The sequence below is a fragment of the Oncorhynchus kisutch genome, linkage group LG2 (assembly GCF_002021735.2).
Source record: "Oncorhynchus kisutch isolate 150728-3 linkage group LG2, Okis_V2, whole genome shotgun sequence".
Lineage (NCBI taxonomy): Eukaryota > Metazoa > Chordata > Actinopteri > Salmoniformes > Salmonidae > Oncorhynchus > Oncorhynchus kisutch.
This window is the reverse complement of record NC_034175.2, coordinates 32,877,218-32,902,787: the sequence shown is the minus strand read 5'-3', so window position 1 is coordinate 32,902,787 and position 25,570 is coordinate 32,877,218. Positions and strand designations below refer to the sequence as shown.

The following is a 25,570-nucleotide window of genomic DNA, read 5'->3' as shown; positions in this document are numbered from 1 at the left end:
AACACCATAATATTAATCTAATTAATTAAGTAAGGGAACACCCCCCTGAAATGTACAAAAATGAATGGGAACATATTGGCACCGTACGAAACATATACACGGTGTCCAATACCACTCAATTCGGCGTCGTTTCATTCAAAATTGGTTGCAAATGCCATATGGCAAATGCCAAGTGTAACACTGCAAAAATGGCGAGTGCGCTCCACCGAAAAACAGATGGCGAGTGCGCTCCACCGTAATTTTTCATATTGCAAATGTAACACAAGTCAAGACCCAAGAGTAAAATTTGGATACATTTTTTTAAATCAAAAACTTATCACCCCCTTAAAAAAGTGCTTTCTGGACCGTTTTTCGAAATTCTTTCGATGTTTGTGTAAATTACCCATGTATAAAAACTGTATCAACATACTTTAGTCGTGTAATATTATTATCATCATGTTTTTTATTTATTTTATTTTTTATACTTGTGCATAAGGCATATGTTTTGTCCATTTGCAATATAAGTCAAAAGTCGAAAATGTGGACATTTTTTCAAGAACTTATCAACCCCTTAAAAAAGTGCTTTCTGGAGCATTTTACGAAATTCTTTCGATTTTTTTTGTCAATTACTCATGTATAAGAACTGCATGAACATACTTTTGTCATATTTGATTATCATAGTTGTTTTTTTTAACTTGTCCAATAAGGCATATGTTTTGTCCATTTGCAATATGATTTCATAGGAAGTCAAAAGTCACTTTTTTGGGGGGAGCCAAATGCCATAAGAAATGTCCAAATGCAATATGAATGATTTGAAAGTGCCAAATCAGGATGTTATGTCCATTTGGCATGTACGATCAATGTAAGTCGGTTTACAAACCCAAAATTCAGTGAACCATGTCCAAAAGGCATTTATACTGCCAAAATGATATATAGCACTATGTTAAGCCATGAATCAACCTAAATGGTTGATTTGTCATGTATGATGAGGGAGAAGTGGGCACGGGTGGGGGGTGCCCCCTACCCAACCATGGACCCCTTGCTACCTCGTAATGGCATTAAAAAACATTTAAAAAATGTGCTCCTGGTAACCCGGCTGTGCATTTGCAGTATGTTTCAATGTGCATTTACCATCACTAATTTAGCATGCTCAAAAATGTAGCACAGGTGTATCACTTCTCTCATCCTTTAAAAACAAGAAATGGACAGTGACGGGGGTAAGGGGGGATACCTAGTAATTTTTTGCGTCATCATTGCATGCGGTCATCATTCTCAAAGCCACTGTTTACTTCTAAGATCACTTTAGCACAGCCCTAAAACCTGATTCAAATTCAACACAAACCTTCAAATAGGTATGTAATGACACATTATATAAACTCTTTATAGTGTTTTATTTACATTTTAGAGATTTTAGATCTCTAAAATTTTAGAGATAAGGTAATAAGTTGGACAGATCGAGTGAAAAAAAGCTATTTTCCCACATGACATTTCTCCTTCTCACTATCACACATTAGTTTCGCTTCCCCACCCGCCATTTTTAAAAAGACCCGACGGAAACTGGCAGTGTTTAGGTCATGTAATTGATTCTGTTGGAAAGGGGAGAAATGGTGCTTTACAATGGTATTGACATTACAGTTGATCTGGAAGTATTATGTTTTTGGGGCGCTAAAATAAGGGCAATTGTACGGACCAAGGTGTTGTACGAGTTTACGTGAGTTTACGTTATATATCGACGGAATTAATGAAACAAAAGGACCATTTGTGATGTTTATGGGACATATTGGAGTACCAACAAAAGAAGCTCGTCAAATGAATTGTATCTTTATTTCTGCATTTTGTGTCACGCCTGGAGGGTTGAAATATGCTTGTCAGTGTTTGTTTACTATGGTGCTATCCTCAGATAATACCATAATTTGCTTTCGCCGAAAAGCCTTTTTGAAATCTGACATGTTGGCTGGATTCACAACAAGTGTAGATTTAATTTGATATCTTGCATGTGTGATTTCATGAAAGTTAGATTTTTATAGTCATTTCACTGGCTTTTGGCTAGCGTCCCACATATCCCAGAAATGTTTTTAAATGTTCTACATTGTAGAATAATAGTAAAGACATCACAACTATGAAATAACACATATGGAATCAGTTAAGACCAAATTCTTAGCCTACTCCTTCCTCCTGGTCGGGGTGGTAAACATCCAGTCTCCCACATGCCTGCAATATGGAAGACTATGGAATGCTTCTCAAAGATGCCCTCTGGTGTTCAAACTAGCACTAACTTGCATTAACCGAAAAAATGGCTGACAATTAAATGACGTGCCACAGAATGCTGAGGCAGCCTGCAAGGTGTGCTGTAGTATGACGCAACTTTTAAAGGAGGAACCACTGTATCAATACCTCATGAGGCTTCTTCTCTTTAAGTTGAGACCTTGAAATTGACATATCTTTCATTCTCAAAACAAGGGTCTGGGCGTACTTCCAAATTTCATATACTGATAGTGAGGATTCGTTCAATCAGTGTGTGATATACCATTTTGTAGCTTTGAGTCTCTACTTTAATACAATGTAAAAAATACAATAAAAAATGTTGCTACATAAGACCGATTTGTGCCGGCCGGTCACATATACAATGCATATACAGTGCCAGTCAAAAGTTGAGACACTTACTCATTCCAGGATTTGTCTTTATTTTTACTATTTTCTACAGTGTAGAATAATAGTGAAGACATCAAAACTATGAAATAACAAATAAACAATGAAAGTTGGCCACTAATAAAGGAATCAATAGTCACTTTAAACAATGGCACTTTGAATAATGCCACTTTAGTCATGTTTACATATCTTATATTACTCATATCAGGTGTATATACTGTGTTTTAAACCATCTATTGCACCTTGCCTATGCTGCTCAGCCATCGCTCATCCGTATATTTATATGTACATATTCTCATTTATATATATGTACATAAATATATTTACGTATTCCCTTTAGATTTGAGTGTATTAGGAAGTTGTTCGGACATTGTTAGATTACTAGTTAGGTATTACTGCACTGTTGGAACTGCTAACCATCTGCTAACCATGTGTATGTGACCAATAACATTTTATATGATTTGAGAAACCAAAAAAGTGTTAAACAAATCAAATTAAATGATTGTTTCTTCAAAGTAGCCAGCCTTTGCCTTGATGACAGCTTTGCACATTCTCTCAACCTGCTTCATGAGGTAGTCACCTGGAATGCATTTTAATATACAGGTGTGCCTTGTTAAAAGTGAATTCATGAAATGTCGTTCCTTCTTAATGTGTTTGAGCCAAACAGTTGTGTATTGACAAGGTAGGGGTGGTATACAGAAGATAGCACTATTTAGTAAAATAACAAGTCCATATTATGGCACGAACAGCTCAAATAAGCAAAGAGAAATGACAGTCCATAATTACTTTAAGACATGAAGGTCAGTCAATCTGGAAAATGTCAGGAACTTTGAAAGTTTTTAAACTGCAGTTACAAAAACCATCAAGCGCTATGATGAAACTGGCTCTCATAAAGACCGGCACAGGAAAGGAAGACCCTCCTAAGTTCATTTGAGTTACCAGCCTCAGAAATTTCAGCCCAAATAAATCCTTCACAGAGTTCAAGTAACAGACACTTCTAAACATTAACTGTTCAGAGGAGACTGCGTGAATCAGTGCTTCATGGTCAAATTGCTGCTAAGAACCACTACTTAAAAGGACACCAATAAGAAGAACAGACTTGTTTGGGCCAGGAAACACAAGCAATGGACATTAGACCTGTGTCATTTAGTGTAGATGAGTCCAAATTTCAGATTTTGTGTTCCTACTGCCTTGTCTTTGTGAGACACAGAGCAGGTGAATGGATGATCTCGCATGTGTTGTTCCCACTGTGAAGCATGGGGGAGGAGGTATGATGGTGTGGGGGTGCTTTGATGGTGACACTGATTCATTTAGAATTCAAGGCACACTAACTGGCATGGCTACCACAGCATTTTGCAGTATTACGCCATCCCATTTAGTTTGCGCTTAGTGGGATTATCGTTTGTTTTTCAACAGGACAATGACCCAACACACCTCCATGCTGTGTAAGGGCTATTTGACCAAGGAGAGTGATGGAGTGCTGCATCAGATGACCTGGCCTCCACAATCATCCGACCTCAACCCAATTGAGATGGTTTGTGATGGACCGCAAGGTGAAGGAAAAGCATCCAACAAATGCTCAGTGGTTCGTCCTTTAAAAGTTGCAGCGTACTGCGGCACAGCTTGCATGGTGCTGGAGAATTCTATGCCAAGTTATTTTAAGTGTGGACCACTGGTAACATTAATGCTAGTTTGACCACCAGAGGGCATATTTGAGAATCAGATGATAGCCTTCAATAGAGGCTTTCCTAGAGTATTTAAAACCTTTTTGTAAGAATTTAGTATATGGGATTGATTAAGACATTTTGCTTAATTAATATTATGGTGTTTCCATAATAAGAAACATGAAAAACCCTCTGGGCTATTTAGCTAAAGTGTCATGCGGGCATTCGGGAGACCGGGGTTCATTTCCCTGATGGGGAGGAAGGAGTAGGCTGTCTTTGTAAATATATATTTTTTTAAAGGGCTTGCCTAGTTAAATAAAGGTTACACTAAGAGAATAACATTTCTACACCTTCATTTTCAATTTCTATTCTAACCAAATACCCAAACGGAGAATCAGTTCAAATAAAAATCTCATTGATTTACCAAGACCAGTCCCAATGTTGTCTCAGAGCAGTGCAAAACGGTGCTAAAATAGTTGTAGGCTATTGCTTCAAATCCATTTGCTTCTCTAACTTCAATATGGACTTTAAATAAATAAGACCTACCCCAATTTTAACAGCACATTACTCAACACTAGTGAGACTCATGTTGCCTACGGTAGGCCTACAGTATATCTAAACATATGATGTGACTCTCCTCCAATAATTACATATAGAGGATTGGAGGATTCTAAATTAAAACCAAAAGCCTGGGAGACCTTATGGGTCTCCCAGCTGCGGCCGATATGGGTATCGAACCTGCATCTGTAGCAAAACATTTTGCACTGCGGGAGGTGTTGGTAAAAGTATATAATTATAATTATAATGCTAATAGCCCATAATGGGATACAAAAATGTATTTACTGAAGACTATCAGAAAGATTGTTGGTACTTGATCCAAGGCCATGAATGAGTAAGTCACTTAGCTTTATGTAGGTGCCGGACTATATGACTGTCATCAACTTGATAATATATAACAATATTTTGGAGGCTATTTTGTGTTCAAAAAAATATGAGGACTGATCGGCAAAGGCCATCTGTAATCTGCTGGCATCACGGCACAACATCACTCTAATCACAGTCAGAAGACAGTTGAAGAAAGTTGTGTGGACTTATGGAAACATGTTTTATATATATTTTATTTATATAAGACATGTTTTATAAATATTTATAAATAAAAAAATTCTGAACATGAACTGTTCTGTAGTTTCGACCCAACGATTCGTCTGACAAACAAAGAACTTTGAGTCCTGCAGGCCCAGGCATGGATCAAAGCTGGCGAGACATTCAATGATGTCATCTTCACAGAGGAATCAACTGTGGCCCTTGAGCAATTTGCTCAAAATTGCTACAGAAAAAAAAGGAAGAAGGTCAAGCAAGCCGAGTCCCAACATCCGCTCAAACTCCATTTGTGGGGGGCAATTTCTCACCAGAGACCAGGCCCATATTTCATTTTTGATAGTAGGTTTAGCTATTTACAAATCAAAAGGTACATAAAATATTGTAGCCTACATCGCACGGACTGCTATGTGTTCCACAATAATTCACTGTTGCCTCCTTTTCCAGGTATCATAGCTCGAGATTTCTTTGAGGAAGAAATCCTCAAGAGATATGGTGGACCCTATGTCAGAGAGGTGTTTCTGGGACCACATCGTTTCTTTCAAGGTAGGACTCAAGCAATATTTTGTTATGTTTAGGCCTATTGACATGTATATTTCTAGTATTGTACCTAATTTTGGCTGTTAGGCTAAAAGTATTTTTCTCTTCTCCAAATGCAGACAATGACCCTAAACACACTGCCACCTGGGTTTGTGTTGCAAACTTCAATATGCTCTTCAAATAATTAAGACCTACACCCCTTTGAACAGCACATTACTCAACACTAGTGAGACTCATGTCGCCTACGGTAGGCCTACTGTATATCGAAAAATATGACGTGATTTTCCCCTAATAATTAACATATAGAGGACTGGAGGATATTTCTGTAATTCAGAGATGTTTATTCCCATAGTTCCCATAATTCGTTATGGATCCATTACTAAATACACTTCGGCATTTTGAAAGAGTATTTTTATCATTATTTTATTAACGAAAGCATGAATATGCCTTTATTAATTACATTGTTTTAGTTTGAATGTGCAGACTGGCACTAAGAACAGAACAGCGGGAACGTTTCCCTAGTCAGCGCCATTATAAGTGCAATGGCCCTTAAAGTGTTGCCAGTGTGGAGAGTCCACCCCTCCTCCCCCTATCTCGCCCTCCCTTCCCCATGGGCTAGGTCGGTCTTCTGTCCACGGGATCTGCGGCCCATCCCGTGCCCCCTGCCCTCGTGCCTTGAACCTTGCGTACTTTCAGTGGATACAGCTGGAGAACTGCAAGGCAATCCCATTGTGCGCCACTCGGGAGCAATGACCAATTTATATTGTCCAGCTAAAAGCAGGGTTAATAATATATATGTGAGAATAGCCAACGTGCTTTAATATAATTCTAAATTGAAGGAAAAAGGAAACCGCACACTGCTCTTGATAGTATCACCGATCTTTAATAAGCTTACATATCGGCCACACGGCCTTCGTCAGAGCTTTTGGGATTTTTTGAAAGTTGCACCATTATGTGGACCTAGCCCCTCCCACATCCGTTCTACACATCGAAGGGGGTTGGAGGCAAAGGAAAAATAAATAAGTGCTACCAAATATAACAATATGCATTTCATAAATATTACATTATACATAAATATTTTGTATACCTATTTTTCACTCTGCACTCTAAAAATTTTTAAGTATACACAGAAGTAAAAGACGTACCAAATATACAATGGATCCACTACGAGAGATCAACTCACTTACCACGCATTGTGCGAGTACCCTTTCATTCACACAAGAAGACACCAATAAGATTATTTTTCCTACCTCCAACATGGACAACCCAGTTCCACACTCGACTGTCGAACTCAAAATCCAACTACAGAGACTCAGAGAGAAAGAAACACGTTTGTTCCTGCATGGCACCACTCTTAGCGAATATTGCCGCAACAAGCGCATTCCAAGAGGACTGAGAATACAGAAGGAGCCTACAATAGGGAAAAATGACAAAACTTTCATTCAGCAATGGGGTGAAATACTCAACAAATGCTCGTTAGATTTAATGCTATTAACCGTGGAACGTGTCGAAGGAAGTGAAAGAAGTTGAAGTTAAGATTAGCGAACATGAGTCTATAATGAAGGAGATTTTAGGCCCTAATTTTACAGCCATAGATTATATGATCAAGCAGTCCATTGGGAAATACAGAGACTCTCTACAAGCAACAAAGATCAAGAAATACCAGCGAGACACAGAAGACTACCAGCTCAGCCGGGTGTACGCATGGGAAGGCCCAAGAACAGGAGCACGGAGAGAACAGGAGCTGATCGGGGGACACAGATACGCAGCAGCGGGAGGGTATGGAAACTTGGACACAGAGGCATCCACCGAGAGCGAATTCCCTACAGACTTTGACTCCAGCTACCATGGCACACAGTCCGTTTTTTTAGCCCGGAAGCAACAGAGGGCTCCATGAAAGAAAAGAAACGATGCAGGAGAGGCAAGCGGTCGAAGAAGAGACCAGGACCACAGGCCGTGGACACGGAGTTACAGCGGGACATGGTAATTAACCTCTCCAAAAAAGACCTTACTGACGCTCAAGTCTCAGTCTTATCTAAGGGCCTCTCTTTTGTACCTACATGTACAGATAAACCATTCGATATGAAAGTAGATCTGTTTAAATTCTTTCACAATATTAAACTTAAGCATGTGTTTTCGCAAAACATTGATTTGGGCCTAGAAACAGATCATAGAACTGGTACCCATTTTACGCCCAAAAGCTAATTCTGTCCCATGGTTAACAACTCGATTAATACCTATTGTAGGTTAGTTGAACAGGAAGCCGTGTCAGTATATACGAGACAAACAAACCATATTCAGAAGAATCTCACTAGAACAGAAGAACTGGCACTCAATGAATTAATGAAAGATACATCTTTGGTTATAAAATCTGCAGACAAGGGCGGTGCTGTGGTTGTTTTAGACTCTGAAAAATATAAAGAAGAAATTCAGAAACAACTCAGCAATGAACGTTTCTATAGAAAACTGAGTGTTGATCCCACACAGGTGTTCCAAAGGGATATATGCTCGAATCTGTAGCAAGCCCTATTAAATAACCTGATCTCAAAACCTGAATATGAATATCTTTGCTGCAAATGTGCCATACGTCCATGCATATATATTTTACCGAAATGACACAAACCTAAAACACAACAAGGCAACTATCAAGGCAGACCAGTGGTTGCAGGAATAGGCTCAATGCTAGAGCCTTTGTCGAACTTTGTAGACTCTTTTATTAAATCTCATGTGCAATCATTGCCATCATATGTAAAAGACTCTATAGACTTTATAAACAAGATCTCACCAATAACGGGTTTAAAAGAAGATTTGGTCACATTAGATGTCGAGAGTCTATATACCAGCATTCCCCATGTGGGGGGGATTGCAGCACTAGCACACTATTTGGGAGACAGAGATACTAATGAATATCCACCAACAAACTTCATTTTAGAATTGGCTGAATATGTTTTGACGTACAACTATTTCAGGTTTGATGATGAATACTACCTCCAAACGAATGGAACATCGATGGCCTCTACATTCGCTCCGAGTTATGCTAACCTTTATATGGGTCTTTTTGAACAACGTTTTGTTAATAATGTAAACGAGAACCCATTTTTGAATAAAGTCCTGAAGTGGTATCGATATATTGACGACATTCTTTGTATATGGGAAGGAACTGAAAAAGAATTGTCAGATTTTATGGCACTACTCAATGACACAGACTCTAATCTCAAATTCACTATTGAACGTGACACTCAACGTGTTCATTATCTCGATATGTGGATTGAGAAATCAAATGGAACCCTATTTACAGAAAAGAAACGGACAAAAACACTCTATTACAGAGTGACAGCTTCCATCCTGAACCATTAAAAAGAGGACTTCCAAGAAGCCAGTTTTTTAGACTGCGCCGTATATGCCACTCCACGGAGGATTATCTAGAAAAAGCAGCGGAGATGCGCATGAGGTTTCTAAGAAGAGGCTATTCCTCACAATGTGTGGATGAAGATCATAATTTGGCATTGGAAAACACACGAGATGAACTGCTACAAAGAAGACCCGCTAAAGCCAAAGAATACTCCGTAATGTTCACAACTACATATACTTTGAATTTGCGAAAAGTGGGAGGTGTGGTCAAGAAACACTGGCATATTTTATCATCGGATCCAGCTTTGCCGGCTGAATTTAAATATCCACCACATATTGTGTATAGGAGAGGTCGCAATTTACGCGATAAATTGGTTCATGCCAACTGCCAGCCACAAAAGAAAATCAGCCAAGCCCTTTACCGCCTTCTACCAAATGGTAGCTATAAATGCAGAGGAAGAGCACAGTGCAACAATATGATAAAGTGTGAATATTTCTGCCACCCACACACAGGAAAACGGTTCCTAATAAATGACATCATTACGTGTCCACCACCCATGTTATTTACATTATTAAATGTCCATGTGGGCTCTGTTATGTCGGTAAAACCACCCGCTCTCTCAAACAGAGAATTAGTGAACATAAAAGTTCAATCAGGAGAAATGACAGGGATTATCCAGTCGCTGTACATTTCAATGACCTGAAGCATGACATTTCCACCTTTAGATTCTGTGGCATAGAGAAAGTTAAGATATCAGATAGGGGAGGAGATATTAATAATACTCTGAGTAAAAGAGAATGTTTTTGAATTTTCACCCTCCAGACATTATTTCCTAAAGGACTTAATGATGAAATGCCTATGTATGTTATGTTGTGAATTTGAACATGAAATATGTGTCTCTTGTAGATTATTCTGACGTTTTTCGTATGATGTACCCTATGACTAATAAAAACTTGCTATGTCCTTATTGAGATTTTACAGACGTGTTTAATACACCTTATTTATACACTTTTGTAATATTTATGAAATGCATATTGTTATATTTGGTAGCACTTATTTATTTTTCCTTTGCCTCCAACCCCCTTCGATGTGTAGAATGGATGTGGGAGGGGCTAGGTCCACATAATGGTGCAACTTTCAAAAAAATCCCAAAAGCTCTGACGAAGGCCGTGTGGCCGATACATAAGCTTATTAAAGATCGGTGATACTATCAAGAGCAGTGTGCGGTTTCCTTTTTCCTTCATCTTGTTCAATTGTAGCTATGCACCTGCAAATTAGATTGCTCAGATGTACGAGTGCCTTTTGAATTTTATATAATTCTAAATTTAAAATAATCACTTTGTTTAAAACAACAATATTTTGGGGACAATTTTATTTTCAACTAACATAAAATGAGCAAAGGAAAAAAGGCCATTCTTGATCATGGGGTGAGACATTGTTACTAATTTGTAAATCAAGTCAGTTTGTTATTTAGAAGTATTTATTTCTGTTTTTAGAGCGAGAGAAACCGAAAACCTACAGTCATCTCTTGGATCTTGTTGGTTCCACTTTTCTGGGCTCCGTTATTTACTTAACAAATAAGGAACACTCAAAATGTGAACTAATAAATCATAACAATTTTACGCAAAATACAGCTGTAGACAGAACTCAAAGATCAAACATCAGACATACAACTGGTGTCTGTCCTGAGTTCTGCCCCGAACAAAAGAAAGACAGCATCTTAAATACCCGAGATCCCACTTTATCCTATATCAAACCCTGCATGTGCAGCTAAAATAACAAGTTATTATTAACACAAGGTTTCTGAGAACCTGTCTCAGCGGTATGCAAATCTGCCCTTGTTACAGAGAAAAACAGAAGCTGTCTCTCTGTGTCTCGCTATCACCCTCAGTCCCCTTTCTCACCTTTTCTCACAGACTCCAGGCTGTGGGTTTTGGCGGAGAGCTAAACACAGACAGAGGCCTCAATATTCAGCTATACAGTGAGTATAAGTACAATGTAAGCAATGTAAGCAAATTAATGTAAGCAAATTAATGTATGTAAGCAAATTAATAACAACATAATCAATGGTGGGGTTCTTTAGAAGACCTCCAAAATTAACCGTAACCCTACAGTCTCCCAGTCGAGGCCAGCACTGGTATTGAATCAGCATTTGTAGCAACACAGCTTGCACTGCAGTAAGACCAAACTAATCCTAACAAAATAAAATAATAGAAACCTTAGTGAAACAACAGTTTTAGTAAGTAATACTGAAGTCGTGCACAATTATCCGTTTCTATTTAGGTTTATGTCACCCATTTATTGTCAGTTAGAGACACAGTAGGACCCAAAAGCATAATCAGTGCTCTAACCCCCCCCCTTGCGCTGGTCTGGAGCAATGAAACTGTGATGCAGGGTACCGTACTAAACCACAAGTTACCTCTAAATCCCGCAGCATAATTGCAAAACTTGTAGTGGAGCAACCACGTATGTGGGAACTCCTTCAAAACTGTTGGAAAAGCATTCCAGGTGAATCTGGTTGAGAGAACGCCAAGAGTGTGAAAAGTTGTCATCATGGCAAAGGGTGGCTACTTTGAAGAACCTAAAAAACATGAGCTGGTGCACACCCAGAAAAACGTGTTCGTGTGAAGGTGCTGACTAACGGCGAATAAACTATGACCTATCAAAATAGAGTGGCACACTCCATATATAAACGGGCAGTAATTTTGGGGGTATTTACCTTCCAGGTGTAGCTGGTTGAGAGAATGCCAAGTTTGTGCAAAGCTGTCAAGGCAAAGGGTGGCTACTTTGAAGAGTCTAAAATGTCAAATATATTTCATAGTTTTGATGTCTTCACTATTATTATATACTCTCTACTATTAGAAAGCCGGATCAACTAAGAATACCTAAGAGTGAATTAAACTATTTTGAAAACTTAATTAAGGGAATTAACTGGAATGATCTCTTGTCCTATACAGACGTGGAATCTGATAGTCATGTTTTTCTATCCACAATGCAGACTACAATAAATGGTTTCCTAAAGAAAATCAAATCCAAACCTGGCCAAAAGAGCACTCTTCCTTGGCTAATATCGAGAAATCTGGAAATTGATGAAAGAACGAGATTATGCTCTAAAAATAGCCCTAAGATCCAAATTGGAGCGTGACAGAAGTAGGTTTACCACGTTGAGAAGTAAGGTGATGAAAGAAATCAGACAGGCCAAGACAAACTTTTTTACTAACATAATTGGTGAAGCAAAGGGAAATTCTAAATTGATTTGGGAGAATCTAAAAAAGTTAACAGGAAAGACCATAGTAACACTGCAAAAAGACTAGAAATCATGGTGAATAACAATCTAACACAGGATGCAGTCGAAATAGCAAGAGCCTTCAATTCCTACTTTATTGACTCTGTCAGGGTACTGACACAGAACCCCTCCACTGGTTTCTTGGGCTCAGTGCTAGAGAATGACGCACAACCTGTCTTCATCATAAGTGAGGTTTCTGAGCCTAAGGTTAACAAGGTGATTAGCTTACTAAAGAACTCTAAAGCCAAATATGTGTTTGGGCTGGACTCTACCTTTCTTAAAAACTACAAAGAGTCACTCAATGGCCCCATTACTAAGGTCACCAACACATCTATTGGTCTCGGGGTGTTTCCAAGGGTATGGAAGTCGACCATAATAATGGCCATCTTTAGATCGGGCGACGCTGCTGACGTGAGTAACTACAGGCCCATTAGTACCTTTGGTGTCAGAGGTTGTTGAAAAGTGTGTAGCAGAACAACTGATTGCCCACCTCAACAACAGCCCCTTCACATTCGCCTCCATGCAGTTTGGCTTTTCAGAGCGAAACACTCCAAAGAAACGGCCAACTGCTTTCTTCTATAAAATGTGGAAGTCCAAGATGGAAAAAGGGGGCGTTGTTGGGGCTGTGTTTCTGGACGTAAGGAAGGCTTTTGATACTGTTAACCATGAGATTCTCATCACACAATTGTCCATGTTCAACCTTTCCCCCGATGCCTTGAGGTGGATGAAATCTTAACTTGAAGGCAGAACTCAGTGTGTCAGAGTGAGCAATGAGCTGTCGCCCACTCTTAGCTATGATGAGGGCGTGCCCCAAGGGTCAATACTGGGGCCCCTCCTCTTCAGCCTGTACATTAATGATCTGCCTTCTGTCTGTACTGGGTCTGAAGTTCAAATGTATGCAGATAATACAGTGATATATGTGCATGCAAAGAGCAAACAACAAGCTGCACAAGAACTCACTACTATAATGTTCCAGGTTACAAAGTGGCTCAGTGACTCGTGTTTGCATCTCAATGTGAAAAAAAACTGTTTGCATGTTCTTTACAAAGAGGGCAACAGATGCTACTGAACCAGATGTCTATGTGTCAGGGGAGAAGCTCCAGGTGGTATCTGATTTTAAGTAGCTTGGCATCATACTTGATTCCAACCTCTCTTTTAAAAAGCATGTGAAAAGGTCATTCAGATTCAACCTAGCTCATTTCCGATTTATACGAAAGTGGTTGACTACAGAGGTAGCAAAACTATACTTCAAATATATGATACTCCCCCACTTAACATACTGCTCGACTAATTGGGCCCAAGCTTGCTGTAAAACATTAAAACCTATTCAGTCTGTCTTCAAACAGGCTCTCAAAGTGCTTGATAGGAAGCTCAATAGCATCATCACTGTTACATCCTCAGAAAGCATGAGCTCCTGAGTTGGGAAAATCTTGTGCATACACGGAAGCATGTCTTGTATTCAATAAATGGCCTGGCTCCCCCTCTACTCAGTATTTTTGTTAAACAGAAAACCCAAACATATGGCAGCAGATCCACAAGTTCCGCCATGAGAGGTGACTGTATAGTTCCCTTAAGAAAAAGCACATTTAGTAAATCCGCTTTCTGTGTGAGACCTTCCCATGTCTGGAATACACTGCCATCAGACACACATAACTGCACCACCTATCACACTTTCACAAAATGTATGAATACATGGCTAAAGGTCAATCAGATTTGTGATCATAATCCCTAGCTGTGTATTGCCGCTTTCCATGTTGTCTGCTGTCTGTAGCTTGTGAGGTGTGGAAACACTTTGTTGCTTTTTGAATTTTGTCTTGCTGCTTTTTGTTCTATGTTTCTCTGTCTGTATGCTACGTCTTGCTTGTCCTATGTTGCTCTGTCTGTATGCTATGTCTTGCTTGTCCTATGTTGCTCTGCGTGTGCTCACTGCTCAATGATTGTGTATATTGTAATTGTTTTTAATAACCTGCCCAGGGACTGCGGTTGAAAATTTGCCGGCTGGTGAAAAGCGACACTTTTACTGAATCGTTGATTAATGTACTGAATCGTTGATTATTCTGTCCCTGTAAAAATAAAATAAACTCAACTCAACTCAATAATGTAGAAAATAGTAAAAAATAAAGAAAAACCCTTGAAGGAGTAGGTGTCCAAACGTTTGACTGGTACTTTACATTTAGCGCAATTAATTGGTTGGTTGTGTGTGTGTATGTGTGTGTGTGTGTGTGTGTGTGTGTGTGTGTGTGTGTGTGTGGCACAATGAGCCTGTCATATCGGATGTATGCAATGTCCCCACACACTCTGGCAGCTTTCATGGCTGGGATCAGTTATTTCCTCTTTTGGCGCACAGCTTATGGATAGACCTCGTTGACAAAGAAATACATCCCTCCTGTCGATGAGAATGGGGGCGTGCTCGGGTTTCCTTTTCCTGTAGTCCACAATCATCTGCTTTGTCTTGATCACATTGAGGGAGAGGTTGTTGTCCTGGCACCACACTGCCAGGTCTCTGATCTCCTCCCTATAGGCTGTCTCATCATTTTCAGTATTCAGGCCTACCACTGTTAAATCATCAGCAAACTTGATGATGGTGTTGGAGTCATGGGTGGCCACAAAGTAGATGTTCTAACAGACTTGCCAAAACTAGTTTCTTAACAAGACATTTGTGGAGTGGTTGAAAAACGAGTTTTAATGACTCCAACCTAAGTGTATGTAAACTTCTGACTTCAACTGTATAAGATAGAATATATGTTTACAAGGCTACCAGACCTTCATCTCCGATATCTCCATCTCTTTCTCCTGCAAATGACAGGAATGAGGGCCTCGTCGGGTGTCTGAAGTTAAATCCTTCCTGTCTGACTCATTGAAGAAAAAGTATTCCTCCAGTACGGGGTGAGTAATTGCTGTCATGATATCTAGAAAATCTTTTCGGTCATAAGACACGGTGGCAGAAACTTTACATACAAAACGCTAAAATAGCACAATTGATTACGGGATCATAAAACGGCAGTCATCTCCTTAGGCGCAATTCCTGTGGTCTGTCTTCAAATTCTCTGAGTTCATTTCCCTCACTTTGTCCTCAGACTCCATCCAGGTCTCATGTTCTACAATTCCATCCACAACCAAGTTGTTCCGCCTTGATTGTCCCTCCATTGACTTTGTTATCAAGGATTCACACACAGAACTGATGTCCTCTCTCAATGACTCACAGATTGCTGTCATCCTGCGTTCTCCTTTTTCAACGCATCAAGCTGACCCTGGGAGAACTGTAAACTGTTCTTCAGGTCCTGGACCAGTCTGGTCCTGGAACTCGCACCCCTTTTTCCACATTTTGTTGTGTTACAGCCTGAATTTAAAATGTATTAAATTGTTGCGGAAAGACTGATACGTGTTTGATAGTGTCTTGGTGCTGTATTGTTTGTCCTGTTTGTTTGTTAATGTTATCCCTACCCCTTTGTGTTTTTTGTAATAAATCATTTAAAATAAATGTAAAAAATTCACTGGTTTACACACAATACCCCATAATGTAGGTTTAATTATGTTTTTGAAATTTTTACAAATTAATAAAATTAAAAAAAGCTGAAGTGTCTTGAGTCAATAAGTATTCAATCCCTGTGTTGTGGTAGTTCAGGAGTAAAAACGTGCTCATCAAGTTGCATAATAATGACATTTAAAAATGTTCAACTAGCCTATGTCAGCTAATGTTTTTTTATTTCGGTTTCTTAGCCCATTGTCACGGCAACCTCCACTCATGTGTTCGACATCATCAGTCTGATAATCACCGGCCCTAGCAACCATCATTAACTGCACCTGTTATCCAGATGTTCCCCATCATTACACACACCTGGACATCAATATTTCCTTGATTACTCTCCCTTTATTTAGCCATCAGTCACTAGGCAGCATTGTTTTGAGTCACATTCTGTACACTTGTTTTTTTGTTTAACTGCATTTATTTATTATTAAACTCACCTTCTGCACCTGCTTCCTGACTCCCGGCATATGTGTAAATAGAATACTACTTCCACATATGGAAGCAGCAGAAGATAAAACCATCTTCCAGACCGTCAATGAACAGAGTCATCTACTCCACCAACACCACGACCAGCTGGCGCAACTGGGTACGGCTATGAAGGAGGTCCTTTGCGTTCTCCACTGCCTCGACACCACCAGAGACGATCTTCATACCACTATCAGAGGGCCTCCTACCACGGGTTGTCAGTGAGCCAGTCCCCCAGCCTACCCAGCAGTCCGCCCAGGTCAGCAATGCCCGACAGTTTTTTTCCAGAGAAGTGGTACTGTGTTGAAACGATGGTACTCTGTTGAAACGCTGTGGCTTCCTACTCCTGTGCTCCTTCTATTTCGCCCATCAAACGGGAGCCCCCACCACCGAGAGGTCCAAGGTTGGCCCTGTCATTTCCCTGCTGTACGGGAGGGCATTGGAGTGGGCTACGGCTGTCTGGAAGAGAGGAGAGGAAGCTCTTTTCAGGGCGGTCTTCGACCATCCACCAGAGAAGTAGGTAAGTGACTTCAACTCTATCAGGGTGCCCAGACCGCTGCGGAGTATGCCCTCACCTTTACCTGTGACAGTCTACAGCAGATGGAATGAGCCGGCATTCCACACCCTATTCCAGAGTAAAGAGGTCCAGAGTTGACGTATCGGGATGTACTTTCCTTGGACGTCCTCATCGCGATGGCCATCCATCTGGATAACATTCTTCAGGAGAGCCGGTGCCCACCTCACCACTCGTTTCACTCCTTTGGCCATCCTGAGGCAGAGCCTAAACCCATGGAGATAGCATCCACACCTCCCCACTGCAGAACGGCGTCGCCGGAGACAACTGGGGCTCTACCCTATTTTGGCCAGGAAGGACACCAGCTTCAGCGATGTCTGGTGCATCCATGAGAGCTGAGGGGCGGCCCGGTCAACATCCGTCTTCCGGCAAAGGCGTGGGCACGCCAACATTTTTCCGCCTAAACGTTCCTGATTTCCAGTTGACTGGTTGGCTGTCCCTCAAATTGATTCTACCTCTCTAGTGAATTCTGGTGCTGAATTTCATCAACCAGGCACTCATCTCCTTGTACTCACTCGCCTCTTCTCTTCCCATCCATGGCCTGTATAATAAACCAGTGGGATCTGGCATTATCACACACGTCACATAACCACTCACCTTCACCGTGGGATCCATGCACCAGGAGAGCCTTTCCTTCCTCATCATCACCACACCAGTGCACAACGTCATCCTCTGCATCCTGTGGCTCCAAAGTCATGACACCACCATCTCCTGGTCGAGGATGGAAATCACTGACGGCACCCGGATGCCGAAGAACCAGCTTTCCCTTGCCCAGCGGTTCCACGTTGGTTGAGAGTCCTGTGGTTGCCCGCCATCCAAGAGGTGTACCAGGATCTACGGGAGGGGTTCTCCAAGACCCAAGCCACCGGTCTCCTTCCTCATCGCCCCAGGGACTGTGCCATCGACATGCTAGAAGGCTATGAGCAGCTGTGTCTACCCTCTGGAGGAGTATATCCAGTAGCATTTCCAACAGGGCTCATCCACCTCTCCTGCATCGGCAGGCTTCTTCTTCATGACTAAGAAGGATGAGGGTCTGCGCCCCTGCATTGATTACAGAGGTCTCAATTCCAACACCACTAAGTATCCCTACCCTTTCCCGCCATTGAACAGCTCTGCGGGGCCTGCTTTTTTTATGAAGCTAGACCTGCGGAGTGCCTACAAGCTTTTTCGCATCCGCGAGGGGGATGAGTGGAAAACGGCCTACAGCATGACGTCTGGGTACTACGAGTACTTGTGGATGCCTTTTGGACTAGCAAATGCTACGTCAGTGTTTCAGGCATTGATGATGAGGTGTTCCAGTACATGATCGGGTGCCAGATGGTTGTGTATATCGACAACATCCTGGTTTACTTGGCCACCCTGAGGCCACATCACTCAAGTCCGAGTAGTCCTGAGACGCCTCCTGGATAAACACCTTTATATTAAAGTGGAGAAGTGCCAGTTCCATCAGGTTTATGTCTCCTTCTTGGGGTACTGGATCAGCCTGCAGGGGATGAGTATGGATGAAAGGAAGGTCGAAGCAGTCAGGTCATGGACAGTCCCAACCACCATAAAGGGGCTCCTAAGGTGTCTGTGGTTTTCCAACTTCTCCCGCCGCTTCAGCTCTATTGCCTCTCCTTTTACTTCTCCTCAAGGGTAGTCCTCGTAAGTTGGTGTGGAGTCCTGCAACCAATGAGGCCTTCCGCCTGCTGATGGGTCGTTTCACCTCCACCCCATTGCTGAAACACCCAGATCCTACACTGCCCTTTGTGGTGGAGGTGGACGCTAGAGAAGTGGGCGTGGGAGTCACCTGTCCCAACGCCAAGGTAACCCAGAGAAATTGTATCCATGTGCATACTTCTCAAAAGAAACTGTCTCCTGCCGAGAGGATCTATGATTGACGATCGGGAGCTACTGGCGGTCAAGTTGGCAGAGGAGTTGAGACACTGAATGGAGGGCAACAAGGAGCCATTCTTCGTCTTCAGCGAGGCGGCTGAATCTGCGGCAAGCAAACTGGGCTCTTTTCTTCACTAGATTCAACTTCACCCTGTCACCCAGGTTCTAAGAACATCAAAGCCAATGCCCTCTCCTGTCTGCACAATTTGGGAGAGTTTCAGATCCTGATCCTCATTCCACCCTCTGGAAAAATGTATCATGTGCTCTGGGACAAAAACGTGGACAGCTGCCAGGCTCTGCAGAGGGAACTCACACCTGCTACAGTGTTTGCTCCACTAAAGGTTTTCTGATTTTGCTGCGGGATTTAGAGGTAATTTGTGGTTAGGTACGGTACCCTGCGTCACCACTTCATTGCTCCAGACCAGTGCAAGGGGGAGCACTGATTATGTGTCACGTTTGCTCCCTCTCCGGCCTCTAGGTTACTGTGCTGCTCGTTATGGCGCACACCTGTCACCATCGTTACAAGCACCTGCGCGTCACTCACCTGGTCTCCATCACTTCCTTGATTGCCTGCCCTATATATGTCCCTCCCTTTGACTCCTTCCGCAGGCGTCATTGTTTCTGTTTCCTGTCTGTGTGCTGTCAGTGTTTCTTGTTTTGTATTATGCTCCATTTATTTTATCAAAAACACTCACTCCCTGAACTTGCTTCCCGACTGTCAGCGCACATCGTTACATTATGGGTCCTACTGTGACTCTAACTGACAATGAATGGGCGACATAAACCTAAATTGAAACTGATAATTGTGCACGACTTCAATATTAGAATAAAGTGACGGCAACGAGAGAGATGGTCGTCTCGCTTGGCCTTCTTAGGAAACGTAAGTATTTTCTTTTTTTTATGTATTATTTCTTACATTTTTACCCCAGGAAATCTTAAGTCTTATTACCTACAGCAGGGAAGAACTATTGGATATAAGAGCTACGTCAACTTACCAGAAATACGACTTTCCCGAAGCGGATCCTCCCTTCGGACCACTACAACCCAGGACAATGGATCTAATCCCCGCAGCTGACCGAAAACAACAGTGACGCAGAAGGGGCAGACGGAGCGGTCTTCTGGTCAAGCTTTGTATAAATGGGCACGTTGCTCACCGCTCTTGAATATACTACTCCCCAATGTCCAGTCTCTTGACAACAAAGTAGATGAAATCCGAGCAAGGGTTGCCTTCTAGAGACAGAGATTGTAACATTCTTTGTTTTACTGTAACATTCTCTGTTTTACGGAAACATGGCTATCTCGGGATATGTTGTTGGAATCGGTCCAGCCACAGGGCTTCTCCATGCATCACGCCAACAGATAAACACCTCTCTGGGAAGAGGAAGTGCAGGGGTGTATGCTTCATGATTAACAACTCATGGTGTGATCATAACACACAGGAACTCAAGTCCTTCTGCTCACCCAATCTATAATTCTACCTACCAAGATAATTCCCATCAGTTATAGTTACAGCTCTGTACATCACACCTCGAAGGCCCTCAAGGAACTTCACTAGATTCTATCAACTGGAAACTACACTGCTCAAAAAAATAAAGGGAACACTTAAACAACACAATGTAACTACAAGTCAATCACACTTCTGTAAAATCAAACTGTCCACTTAGGAAGCAACACTGATTGACAATACATTTCACATGCTGTTGTGCAAATGGAATAGACAACAGGTGGAAATTATAGGCAATTAGCAAGACACCCCCAGTAAAGGAGTGGTTCTGCAGGTGATAACCACAGACAACTTCTCAGTTCCTATGCTTCCTGGCTGATGTTTTGGTCACTTTTGAATGCTGGTTGTGCTTTCACAACCCAACAGCAGGACCGCTACCTCCGCCTTTGTGCAAGGAGGAGCAGGAGGAGCACTGCCAGAGCCCTGCAAAGTGACCTCCAGCAGGCCACAAATGTGCATGTGTCTGCTCAAACGGTCAGAAACAGACTCCATGAGGGTGGTATGAGGGCCCGACGTCCCCAGGTGGGGGTTGTGCTTACAGCCCAACATCGTGCAGGACGTTTGGCATTTGCCAGAGAACACCAAGATTGGCAAATTCGCCACTGGCGCCAGGTGCTCTTCACAGATGAAAGCAGGTTCACACTGAGCGCATGTGACAGACGTGACAGTCTGGAGACGCTGTGGAGAACATTCTGCTGCCTGCAACATCCTCCAGCATGACCGGTTTTGCGGTGGGTCAGTCATGGTGTATGGTGGCATTTATTTGGGGGGCCGCACAGCCCTCCATGTGCTCGCCAGAGGTAGCCTGACGGCCATTAGGTTCCAAGATGGAATCCTCAGACCCCTTGTGAGACCATATTCTGGTGCGGTTGGCCCTGGGTTCCTCCTAATGCAAGACAATGCTAGACCTCATGTGGCTGGAGCGTGTCAGCAGTTCCTGCAAGAGGAAGGCATTGATGCTATGGACTGGCCCGCCTGTTCCCCAGACCTGAATCCAATTGTGCACATCTGGGACATCATGTCTCGTTCCATCCACCAACAGACTGTTGCACCACAGACTGTCCAGGAGTTGGCGGATGCTTTAGTCCAGGTCTGGGAGGAGATCCCTCAGGAGACCATCCGCCACCTCATCAGGAGCATGCCCAGGCATTGTAGGGAGGTCATACAGGCACGTGGAGGCCACACACACTACTGAGCCTCATTTGGACTTATTTTAAGGACATTACATCAAAGTTGGATCAGCCTATAGTTTGGTTTTCCACTTTAATTTTGAGTGTGACTCCAAATCCAGACCTCCATGGGTTGATAAATTTGATTTCCATTGATAATTTTTGTGTGATTTTGTTGTCAGCACATTCAACTATGTAAAGAAAAAATGATTTAATAAGAATATTTCATTCATTCAGATCTAGGATGTGTTATTTTAGTGTTACCTTTATTTTTTTGAGCAGTGTATATACCCGGAGGCTGCATTTATTGTAACTGGGGATTTTAACAACGCAAATTTGAGATCAATGTTACCTAAATTTTATCAGCATGTCGATTGCACAACACATAGGGCTAATAATCTTGACCACTGCTACTCTACCTTCCTCGATACATACAAAGCCCTCCCCCACCCTCCCTTCAACAAATCCGACCACAACGTCATCCTGCTCATCCCCGCTTATAGGCAGAAACTCAAACAGGATGTACCAGTGACGAGAACCATTCAACGCTGGCTGACCAATCGGAAGCCACGCTCCAAGATTGTTTTGATCACAGGGACTGGAATATGTTCTGTTCAGCCTCTGAGAATGAACATTGATCGATAAGCTGACTCGTTGAGTTCGTTTATAAATAAGTGCATTGGAGATGTCGTACCCACTGTGACTATTAAAACTTAACCTAACCAGAAACTGTTGACAGATGGCAGAATTTAAGAAAAACTTTAAGCGCGATCCACTTCATTTTACCATGGTAAGAGTTCTGATAATATGGCTAAATATAAACAGTGTAGTTATTCCCTCCGCAAGCAATCAAACAAGCGAAAAGCCGGTACAGGGACAAGGTGGAGTCGCAATTAAATGGCTCAGACACAAGACGTATGTGGCAGGGTCTACAGGAAATCACGGACTACAAAAACAGCCACGTCATGGATACCGATAAACACCTTCTTTTCCCGCTTTGAGGATAATACAGTGCCACCGTCGTGGTTAGCTAACAAAGACTACGCCCCCTTCTTCTCAGTGGCTGACGTGAGTAAAACATTTAAACATGTTAACCCACACAAGGCTGCTGGCCCAGACAGCATCCCGAGCCTCATCCTCAGAGCATGTGCAAGCCAGATGACTGGTGTGTTTACAGACATATTTAATCACTCCCTATCCCAGTCTGTTGTCCCCATATGCTTTATGGTGGGCTTGGGATGGGCCACAGAGCCGTGCACAGAAGACAGACCTAGCCCATGGGGAAGGGATGAGGGGGAGGGGGGTGGACCTCACTGGCAACACTTTAAGGGACATTGCACATGTAATGGCGCTGACTAGGGGTACGTTCCCGCTGTTCTGTTCTTAGTGCCAGTCTGCATGTTCAAACTAAAACAATGTAACTAATAATGGCATCTTTATGCTTTCGTTAATAAAATAATGATAAAGAAATACTCTTTCAAATGCAGATGTTTATTTAGTTATGAATCCATAACGAATTACCATGGGAATAAATATCACTGAATTACACAAATATCCTTGTAACGCCCGGGGTGTAGTGGGGAAGAAGTCTGGCACAGGAAGCAGAGAGTTCAGGGTAGTGCTTACTTTTAATGCACCACAACGGTGAACAGACACCAACCAAAACAAATGCCCCAAACACGGGGGACTTAAACAGTCCAGCAAAAAACCCAAACACACGGACAACCATGACATACAGCCGTGTACACATGTACATCAAAATAATCCTGCACAACTAGCAGGCGAGCCGGCTGGTAAATAAAAGCCCAACCAATCAGCCCAAACTAAACACAGGTGAAACCAATAAACAGAAAGAGGGAAAAAAGGGATCAGTGGCAGCTAGTAGGCCAGTGACAACGACCACCTTCGGTAGGAGCCGTGACAATCCTCTATGTAATTAATTAATTTGATATACCGTAGACATGAGTCTCACTAGTGTTGAGTAATGTGCTGTTAAAAGTGATCTAGGTCTTATTGACCATTTAAAGAGCATATTGAAGTTAGAAGCAATTGGATTTTAAGCAATTGCCTGCAACTTTATTAGCACAGTTTTGCGCTGCTCTGACAATGATGAGGACTGGTCTTGAAAAATCAATGAGAAACCTAGAGGGTTTTTAATTTTTCTTGAAATAGAAACACCATTATATTAATACAATTAATTAAGCAAAATGTCTTAATCAGTCCCATATACTATGTTCTTCAAAAAAAGGTTTTCATTCCTCTAGGTCAGCCACTATTGAAGGCTACGAAATGCTTCTCAAAGATGCCCTCTGGTGCTGCAACTAGCATTAAAGGTACCAGTTGTTCACACTTAAATAGCGTGCCATAGAAGGCTGCGGCACCATGCAAGCTGCATGGCAGTACACTGCATCTTTTAAAGGACAAACCACTGTACCTGCCCTCCTTGTGCAGTCCCTATTATGAATTTGTTCTAGTAATATTATTTGACTGTGGCGCTATGCTATTCAGTGTTGCTGATGACAATTTTCCCGGATCCGGTATGGTTGGTTCAGAGAGGTTAACATAAATCTTCAATAATGTTCCAACCGGAGTATTTCTTTGTCTTTTTAATTGCAATGGAAAGCAGGTCGCTCTCACGTGAGCGAGCGTGATAAGCTCATGCCACTCTGCAGACCCCTTACTCAATCAGCTCTCATTCCCCCCTCCTTCACGTTAGAAGCCTCAAACAAGGTTCTAAAGATTGTTGACATCTGGTGGAAGCCTTAGGACGTGCAACATGACCCCGTAGACACTGTATATTCGATAGGCAATGACTTGAAAAACGCCCAACCTCAGATTTCCCACTTCCTGGTTGGATTTTTTCTCAGGTTTTTGCCTGCCACATGAGTTCTGTTTTACTCACAGACATCATTCAAACAGTTTTAGAAACTTCAGAGTCTTTTCTATCCAAATCTTCTAATAATATGCATATATTAGCAACTGGGCCTTAGTAGCAGGCAGTTTACTCTGGGCACCTTATTCATGCCCCCAGCCATAAGAGGGGGGTGGGAGCGACATCGAGACATTGTGAAAGTCCTAACTGTCCCGTGGAGGTGCTCTGGCCAGGGGGCATGGGGTAGTGTCTCTCAGGGAAGTAGACTGTCTGAGTCTGGGAATAACGGTGGTGCTCCTGACACGTGACAGTGGATCTAGCTGGGAGGGCCCAGATTGGTGGTGGTCAGGAGAGTAGCAGCGGTACTGATGCTCCCGTGGGGGCGACTGACTTGGGAGGGCCTAGAGAACACCCTCGTGATCTCTTCTCTCTTACAGAGTAGCGTCTCGTAGTCCCTCAGCAGCTCCCAACTGGTGTGGGTATGGTCACTCCCTGGAGCAGAGCTTGTAGTAGTCTTTTAGATTTGAGAGTTGCGCAAGGCCTCGCAGCTCATCTTCCTCAGGTGCATGACGGCTTCATGTAGCGGTGTGGGCTGATGTGTGTGTTGACAGGCATCTCGTGGTAAAACTAGGGCTGTTGCGGTGAATGTATTACCATTGAGTCACGTTATTCTCCTCTTATGCACTCTGGACATGCTTGGGGGAACCCAACTGGCTAACAACCGTCCCTCTAACCAGTCTGACATCAATGCAAATGCAATCGAAAATCACATCTAAAACAGTTATCAAAACAGTATCAGGCTTTAAAAACTCACCTCAATGTGATCTATCAATTTGAACAGGTTGACGACAGAGTGGAAAACATCGTCATTGTTTCAAAGCCAAACCACGAAATGGGAAGCGCTTTCTAAGGTGATGATTAATTCAAATAATTTAAGACGTTGCATTTAGAACACCCATATCCATATTAGAGATTATGCATAGGCCTGTATACATCATGAACCCAAGCCCCCCC

At 42.2% G+C, this 25,570-nt stretch overlaps 1 long non-coding RNA gene across 1 annotated transcript; it reads left to right on the top strand.

The window, feature by feature from the left end:
* Positions 1–5,836: 5,836 nt before the first annotated feature.
* LOC116356624 (uncharacterized) lies at positions 5,837–16,004 on the top strand. The gene is made up of 3 exons (XR_004205041.1): positions 5,837–5,936; positions 15,375–15,454; positions 15,646–16,004. It is a non-coding gene; the product is annotated as an uncharacterized LOC116356624 (long non-coding RNA).
* Positions 16,005–25,570: the final 9,566 nt, after the last annotated feature.